General features: G+C 50.9%; 1 protein-coding gene across 1 annotated transcript in view; it reads left to right on the top strand.

The window, feature by feature from the left end:
- The first annotated feature begins 7,353 nt into the window (after positions 1-7,353).
- Positions 7,354-8,973, top strand: part of ELFN1 (extracellular leucine rich repeat and fibronectin type III domain containing 1) — a 119,891-nt gene continuing 118,271 nt past the window's right edge. Inside the window, exon 1 of the mRNA XM_087878669.1 lies at positions 7,354-8,038. The gene's annotated coding sequence lies outside the window, so the exon portion shown is untranslated. The remainder of the gene's footprint in view (positions 8,039-8,973) is intronic.

The raw sequence follows: 8,973 nt of genomic DNA, 5'->3' as shown, positions 1-8,973 counted from the left end.
TTTTTCTTTCTCTCTCTCTCCTTTGGTCTCCCTCTGGAAGACAGTGTGGGCACTGACAGCCAACTTCCCTGCTGTGCTTCCAGATAATTGGGTAAAACAGCAAATGTTTTATTAACTGATTTCTTTCTGTTTCTCCTTGTTAGGCTTCTCTGAACCTGCTGTGTCAACAGAGCAATCTGCTGCGGCACACAGGAGGCCCTCAGTTTGAAACCTTCTGATTTCAAGGCATCTTCTGCGAACGAGCCGAATGGGAAAGCGGCTTCCAATAAATCTGGGCTGTTGGTGTCGGGTGTCCCCTCCTCCCTCGCTTTCTGGTTTGTTTGTTTTTTTCTTGGCTCCTTCTTGACTTTAACCCAATTATCAAGGTCTGCTTTGGATTTGACTAAATATAGGGCTGAAAGGCCATGCTGGCTCCGTCCCTTGCAGATGGTTTGTGATTGCAAAAGGAACCGGAGAAGCATTTATTCATTGGTGCTGCTGTGATTTCGTGGCTCAAGCTAGAAGCTGCTCCTGTTGTCGTCCTTGCTTGGGGAAGAAGGGAAGGAAGGGAGGGGGGAGGAAGGAAGGAAGGAGTGGGGGAGAGAAGTAAGTAAGTAAGTAGGAGGAAGGAAGGAAGGAAGGAAGGAAGGAAGGAAGGAAGGAAGGGTAGGAGGGAAGCGGGCAAGGCAGGAAGGGAAAAGGAGGAAAGAGGAGAATAGAAGGAAAGAAAGAGAATATGAAGAAGGAAGGAAGGAAGGAAGGGTAGGAGGGAAGCGGGGAAGGCAGGAAGGGAAAAGGAGGAAAGAGGAGAATAGAAGGAAAGAAAGAGAATATGAAGAAGGAAGGAAGGAAGGGTAGGAGGGAAGCGGGGAAGGCAGGAAGGGAAAAGGAGGAAAGAGGAGAATAGAAGGAAAGAAAGAGAATATGAGGAAGGAAGGAAGGAAGGGTAGGAGGGAAGCGGGGAAGGCAAGAAGGGAAAAGGAGGAAAGAGGAGAATAGAAGGAAAGAAAGAGAATATGAGGAAGGAAGGAAGGAAGGAAGGGTAGGAGGGAAGCGGGGAAGGCAGGAAGGGAAAAGGAGGAAAGAGGAGAATAGAAGGAAAGAAAGAGAATATGAGGAAGGAAGGAAGGAAGGGTAGGAGGGAAGCGGGGAAGGCAGGAAGGGAAAAGGAGGAAAGAGGAGAATAGAAGGAAAGAAAGAGAATCTGAAGAAGGAAGGAAGGAAGGGTAGGAGGGAAGCGGGAAAGGCAGGAAGGGAAAAGGAGGAAAGAGGAGAATAGAAGGAAAGAAAGAGAATATAAGCAAGGAAGGAAGGATGGAAGGAAGGGTAGGAGGAAAGCAGAGGGAAGGCAGGAAGGGAATAGGAAGGAAGAAAGAAATAGGAGAATAGAAGGAAGGAAGGAATAGGAGGGAAGGAAGGAGGAGGAAGGAAGAAAGGGAATAGGAGGAAGGAAAGAAAGATAATCTGAGGAAAGAAGGGAGGGAGGGAAGGAAGGAAGGATGGAAAAAGAAGGAAACAGGTTCAAGAGTTAATATGATTTACTCTCATGATCTCTCCCTATTTGGGCAATTTTTTCATTATTTCTCAAGATTGTTAACTTCAAGGACAAAAAAAAGCCTTTTACTTCTCAATAAAACTGCTCACTTAACCACTTCATCACAGAGTTTTCTGTGCTCGTGGTTATACGTCTTACCATAGGTGAAGAGAAGCCCAGCATGGCCCAGGATCAAAATACTGAATTCTACCAGGGAAAGCTAAATATTTGTGGCATCATTTCACCCCTGCCTATTCAAGTCCGCAAAGAAAATATACGCCATACAATCTCGAGGCGAGCTAATCAGTAACTTTATTTTCCTGTATTGCTTTAGGATTAAAAAAAAAAACCCAAAAAGCAAGAAAAGAAGAAAGAGAGGCAAAATAAAGGAGAACAAAAGAAATCAGAAAGCTATCAGGGGGGGAAAAAAAGGAGAAAGAAACAGCAAGTATGATGTTATATATAAAAATATTTAGCCCAACCTTAAAGCATCCAAGTAAACCTTGACTCTGCAAAACAGTATTGATCCGTCTGTCCATTACATCGATGGGCAATCGGAAGCCGAAAGCAGTGGAAATTCACTGGATGACTTTGAAGTCATTTTTTAATTTTCATTTTAGATTTAATTGCTTCACAGGACGATGAAGAATGTCGGAAGGATAAATGGAAAAAAGAACATCTTCCTGTAAGGTATCTTATGATCCTGGAGAACATAGGAGACGCAAACTTAACAAAACCCTGAAAATAAGTCTGATCAAGGGAAACGAGCAATTATTTCCTTGGCGGTTTTTTTATCAGCTAATTCCAGCTTTCTTCCTAGCGTTAGGTGAGTATCAAAAGACGTCCCTTTATCAGTTTGCCATCAGCCAGAATATGAAGAAAAAAAAAAAGAGGAGAAAATCCAGGCCGGGTTTTCACGTGACTTTATTGGGGATTTAAATTTTCATTCAGAAGAAAGACAGCATTTCGACAGAGGCCGAGATGCTGTTCTTATTATGGTGGAATAAGATCTGCGTAGATAATAGTCTGATTTTTGGAAAGAGGTTGTGTCGAGAACGGCACTCTTTTTTCTAAAGGTCATTAATCTTTCAACATCTGCATCTCAAGTCCAGCTTTACAGCTGCTGTTCACACATGGATCTCAGATTTCCTGCCTTGATGAGAAGCTTGGTTCCCAGATCTCCACTCGGTGGAGTAGAGTGGAATGATCTCCACTAGATAAGAAAATAACAGAGTTGGAGGTCTTCATGTCCAGGGGTCTCCAACCTTGGCAACTTTAAGACTTGTGGACTTCAACTCAAAGCTGGCTGAGGAATTCTAGGAGTTGAAGTCCACAAGTCTTAAAGTTGCTAAGATTGGAGACCCCTGTTCTAGTCCAAGCACAAGCAGAAGACCCTAAGCCATTCTGAACAACTGTCTGTCCGAACTCTTCTTGAAAATCTCAAATGGTGAAGCACCCACAACTTCTGGAAGAAAACCCTTCCACTGATTAATTGTCCTCACTGTTGGGATGTTTCTCCTTAGTTCTAGGTTGCTTCTCTCCTTGGTTAGCGTCCATCCGTTGCTTCTTATCCTGCCTTCTGGTGCTTTGGAGAAGAGGTTGACTCCCATCCGCCCGCTTCTTTGAGGCAGCCCAAAGGACGCTGGACCGCTGCTAAGTTGACCCCAGGGGTCAACCTCTTCTCTAAAGCACCAGAAGGCAGGAGAAGAAACAATGGACGGAAACTAAACAAGGAGAGAAGCAACCTGGAATTAAGGAGAAACTTCCTAACAGTGAGGACAATTATCCAGTGGAACAGAAGATGCCTTCAGAAGTTGTGGCTGGAAGTTTTTAAGAAGAGACTGGACAGCCATTTGTCTTAAATGGTCTAGGGTCTCCTGCCTGAGCAGGGGGCTGGACTAGAAGACCTCCAAGGTCCCTTCCATCTCTATTCTGATTCAAATCCCTTTTAAGTGGCCCACTTCTTACACCGGATCTTCCCTTACCATCCCTTCCCGGCTGGCAAATTGCAGCTCTTAAATTTTACATCCAAACACCAGAAAACGGCATTAAATATTTATTCTCTCTCAATCAAAGCTGGAGGAATGTTATCTTCGAGGAAATTATTGCCCCTGCTTCCAAATTCTCCGCTTTCTTTTTTCTTTTTGCTTCCAGTTTTTGCTTTCTGGAGCTTCTCTTAGCTGCAAAGGGCTCCTTGCATGCACAAGATTGTGCGAACGCACAGACACACACACACACACACATAGAGAGGCACACACACACACCACTCAGACAGGGGTCAGGAGAGGACACTGAAATCATTACTTCTTTAAAATAAGCAAGCCAGAGATATTCAGCATCTCTCTTGTTCAAAGTGAAGTTGTGGCGTTGAAATAAAGCTGCATTCCAAATTCTGAGAAACATATTTCTTCTGGCAGGGAACTGAGATTGAGGGGAAAAAAACATCCTCTCCAATTCCACACACACACACAAAACACACACACATACTACGTTGTGTTGAGGACTACCTGTAGTATCTAACCTGGGAGTAAGCCCCACTGAATTCCATGGGGGTGTTCGAATAGAAGCTTCTAAGACTGTATGGTAAGAAGATGCCCTGTGGATCAGAAAGTTTAGATCACGTCTCCTCAATGCCACCGGCCCTCAGCCTAAAACTCAGCCTCCCTCGCAGGGCTGTCGTTTGGATTGAGAGAAACTCTCTGAGAGGTGCTGAATGCTGACCTAGAAGTACACTTGCTGGCTGCACTTCTTACTTCAAGATGGGTTTTTAGTGCCTGTTCAGATCTCCCTGAGATGTCTTATAGGAGAGTAAGGCCACCCAAAGTCACTTGGGATAGTGAGATGGGTGGCCTATGAATTTTATAACTAAATAAAGTTATAAAACTTGGGAGCTACAATTCAACATTTGCTGGCTTGATGAATGGCTTGACTTCCCTTAAGAATGAAAGCAAGCTTGTTCAGGAGTAATGGACGGACCCCTTCTGGGGACTGAGAGATGGGAATTCAGCAGGAGTTGAAAGCTTGATTCCTGGCGATTATGTATCAATCAATCAGAATAGAGCTGGAAGGGAGACCTACATCATTTCAGACAAGTGGCTGTCCAGTCTCTTCTTAAAAGCCTCCAGTGATGGAGCACTCACAACTTCTGGTGGCAAGCTGTTCCACTGGTTAATTGTCCTCACTGTTAGAAAGTTTCTCCTTAATTCCAAGTTGCTTCTCTCCTTGATTTAGTTTCCATCCATCATTTCTTGTCTTGCCTTCTGGCGCTTTGGAGAATAGCTTGACCCCCTCTTCTTTGGGGCAGCCCCTCAAATACTGGAAGACTGCTATCATGTCCCCCATTAGCCCTTCCTTTCTCTAGACTGGCCAAACCCAATTCCTGCAACCGTTCTCCATTCGTTTTAGTCTCCAAGCCTTCAATAGTCTAAGTTACATAGAAGGATCCATGAAGGTTTACTTTTAAGTAAATAAGTGTAGGTGATCAGAGTGTACCCTACAGTAGTGAATCAGGCTTATTCTGAAGGGAGTGTGTTTAGAAACATCAGTGGCCAGACTGCATTGCTTCCATCAGTTCTTTCCCTAATATTTATTATTTACAAAAAAAATGGGCTTGTTAAATGAAGATTCTCCTTCAGCAGTAGGGAAAAAAGGGCTGTTGCCATTGAGGGCAGCTTACTCACTGTAGGCTGAGGGGATAATGGGGTGTGGTGGGGTCTCAAATGCCCCCTTGGAAATGGAAAGCATTCTAAGGCAGGGGTCTCCAACCTTGGCAACTTTAAGACTTGTGGACTTTAACTTCCAGAGTTGGAGACCCCTGTTCTAAGGGATGATCTTGTGAAGAGCCATGAGCTAACAACCAGGTCCACCATTCCTCCTTAGATCTTGCAGATTCCAGTTCATATCCCTTGGCATCTGAAGAGAAAGCAGAGAGACGAAGGGCTGCAAGGAACAGATTCTGGAGGAATCTGCTGAAAGAATCCAGATCTGATCGGCGCCAGCCATGCCTGGGTGGGATCTAGGCTGCTGGTCTCTACGGAGGGATTCAAGAAGGTTGTTGAAGCCAGATGGGCTTGTGAAGATCGAGGACCTCTTTCTCCTTGGGATCTGAGTGGATTTTCAGCTCTTGCTGTCTGATCCTTGAGGTCCAGATTGGAGATATCTCAGGGGAGATGTCTTTGATGAACAAATCAACCTGGCCCTACCCGTAGGGAAGCCAGGGGGAAGTGATGACTTTGGAGGAGAAGACTTTTGAGGCTTCTCGAGAAGTCTCAAACCTATAAGCACCATATTGTGCTGGCGAGGCTCCTTGGAGGTGAGAGTTTGATGTGTGCTCCGGTGGGACATCTCCTGGACTTCCTCTTGGTGGAGCAGTCTAACCCAGAACGCGCCTTGTCAAGCTTCACGGAGGTCCCAAGTTGGATGGGAGACATTTAAGGCGTTTGCCCTGCTCTTAAAATCTCACCAGGTGTCCTTGGATGGCTTGCAGGCTTGTCTCAGCTAGAATTAATTCTTCCGACTCCATTTACTCTGCCTTGAGTCAAAGACCAGCCTTCTACGGGTCAGTCCCAGAATGTGCGAAGGAGGAAGGGTAAGTCCTAGTCGCGGGTCCCCTTTTGGCTTTGGCAGCACCCCTGCCGGGGCACAGCTGGGGCAGTGAGCGCAAAGGACTGCAGCTCCCATCTTCTCCAGCCAAGTGGCCAACCGGATCACCAAATCCCAGGAACCGGCTCTTCTGCCCCTCGGGATGTTTTTTTATTGGCTCGGCATCTGTTTGATGGTGTTTTTGATGCCTCTTTTCTTTCCCGCAGCGCTCACCTTGATCTCGGCACCTCGCACAGCCCTTCCAGGCTCACTCAGATGGCGAAGCAGGGCGTTTTAGTGGCCAGAGCGAGGAGGAGCCCGTGAAGTCGAGTTTGGCCCCGGGCTCTTCTCCCTTAGGACAGCGGCCATCCCAGGGCAGCTTCCTAGGAAGACCCGCCAGAGCCAGGAGGAGGAGAGAGACTCTAGCAGGAGACCCGTGTCCTTACGGTCGTGAGAAAGCGGTTCCTCTCCTGCGCTGGGGGCCAACCGGGCGAAGACGGCTTTGCACCGCGTCCTTTCGGTCAACAGAGGCGTCTCCCACTAGCGGAAGGAACCGAATATTGTAGTGGCGAGGAACAGCATCTGCCTTCTCTCTCTCTCTCTCTCTCTCTCTCCCCCCGCCCCGCCGCCGCCGCCGTCCTTCCGAGTTTGCCTTTCAGCCGGAGAGAGGAGACCCCCGAAAGGAATGAAAGTTTGCAGCGGCTGCTCCTGGCCAGAGTTATTCGGGGGCGGCTGGCGGGAGAGCCGGGAGGAGAGCAGGACTCCCCGGCGGAAGGCTGCTCGCTTGCCGTTCCTGCCGCCGCCGCCTCCCACTTGCGGCTCAGCCTCCGCCAAGCGGTCCGTTGTTTGAGCTGCCGCCGCCGCCGCCTTTTCTCTCCCGCTCGCAGCCTAGATCTCCGCTGCAGCACACATCCCTTCCTTCCTTCCCTTTCCATCCTTCTATCTCCTTCCTTCCTTCCCTTTCCATCATCCTTCCTTCCCATCCTTCTTTCCTTCTCTTTCCAGCCTTCTATCTCCTTCCTTCCTTCCCTTTCCATCATCCTTCCTTCCCATCCTTCCTTCCTTCTCTTTCCAACCTTCTATCTACTTCCTTCCTTCCCTTCCCTTTCCATCATCCTTCCTTTCCTTTCCTTCCCTTTCCTCCTTCCTTCCTTCCTTCCGCCGCGCTTCTCCCTCGTCTCCTCCCTCCATTCACACATACGACGCACATTTCCCAGCCCTCCCCTCCCCGCCCCACCCCTTCCACTTTCCCACTCCACGATCAAACCTGGGATCGCGCGAGGGACGCGGAGGGAGCTCGGGCTGGCTCTCGCTGTCGCTCGGCGGCTACTTGCCTCGCAAATCTCGCCTCGCCTCCACCACACACACGCCCCCCACCCTCCGCCCCGCTGCCGGCCGCCCCCCTTTCGGGCCCTTTCAAGAGCGGAGAAGAGAAAGAGGAGGAGATCAGAATTGAAAAGGAGGCGGAGGGAGAGAAGGGCTGTTCCCCGCCCGCGCTCGGCTCGCCCACCGCTTTCTCCCGGCTTCCAGGATTCCTTCAAGACCAGCCGAGCCCCGGCGCTTTCGGACTCCGGATCTCGGGAGCTCCCCTCGCCGACGGCTTGACGCAGTGACGGTGGCCGGAGGGAGAGGCGGAGGCGCTCGCTCGCTCTTTCCAGGCCGCCCAAGGATTTCTCGTCTGGGTGTGGGTGCGAGCGAGAGAGCGAGCGGGCGGGCGGGCGAGCCGGCGAGAGGCTGCTACTGCCTGCCTGCCTGGCCGGGAGAAGAAGCTGCCGCTGGGGGAGGGGCAGGAGGGGGCAGAGGTAGCGGCGCGCAAGAGAGAGAGAGAGAGAGAGGCGGAGAAGCGGCGGCGGCGACAAGACAAGGAGGAGACGCAGACTGGGGCTGGCCGCCCCTCCGGATTCCTCGAGACGCCCCCTCCTCGTCTTTTGAGGTCGGAGGCAGGTAAGTGAGCTGTGCGGGAGGGGACGCTCAAGCGAGCAGAAGGGCTGGAAGAAAAGGGGAGGGGGTCTCCGGGTCTCATCCCCGCCCCTGCCGCAGGAGCAGAGCCGTAGATAAAAGGGAGCGACCCCGGGTAGAATCGCCGCCGTTCTTACTATACTATTACGATCATTAGCCGGAAGGCGGCTCGCCAAAGCCTCTCCCTCCGATTCTGCTCCGTACATCGCGCGCCTGTAGCCGAGGCTCAGCCGGGGGGCGCCCCAAACCCCAGCCCACCCAAAACTCCATTGGCGGACGGAAGCCGCCCTCACCTACAGCCTAGGGCCGGCGTTCCTTTCTCTCTGTCCCACGCCCTCCCATCAGAGGCTCTGCTTCCCCAGTGAATTCGGGGAGGGGGACAGTTGTTTAAAAAAAACAAAACAAAACGAAGAAGAAGGAAATGGGGCGAAGTCTCCGCTGCCCCAAACTTGCTTTTTATCATTTCGGTGCGACGCGCCCGAGAGTGCCACCTAACTACCGACAAACTTTTCCCGGGCGGGCTCCGGCTTGGGAAGCACCTCCCGACAGGCATCCGGCAGCTCCAACGCCCTAAAGAGGAGAACCGGACCCTCCCCGCCACCCCTTCTCTGCCTCCTCCGGGGAGAAGGCGTCGAGGAGAGGGAACCGGCTCCCCGTGACCCGCTGCCCCCCCCCCCCCCGAGCGCGGCGCGTCCGGAGGGAGGCCGAACCGTTTCAGCACCACTGTGGGAGGGGACAGCTCCCGGGACTCGCGAGGTTGCTCCGAGGGGGCGTCGCGGGGTCTTCGGAGGGAGCCAGCAACGAGCTACGTCGCCTCCTGGCAAGATTACCCCCCCCCCACGCACCGTTTCTGGCTTCCTCGCCTGGCCAGCGAGCTGTGTGGTCTCCGTGGCTTAAAGCTTAACCGGGTTAGAAGCTGG

The sequence above is a fragment of the Pantherophis guttatus genome, chromosome 14, assembly GCF_059756535.1.
Source record: "Pantherophis guttatus breed Tessera chromosome 14, ASM5975653v1, whole genome shotgun sequence".
Classification (NCBI taxonomy): Eukaryota; Metazoa; Chordata; class Lepidosauria; order Squamata; family Colubridae; genus Pantherophis; species Pantherophis guttatus.
This window is presented reverse-complemented; position numbering and strand designations above follow the sequence as displayed.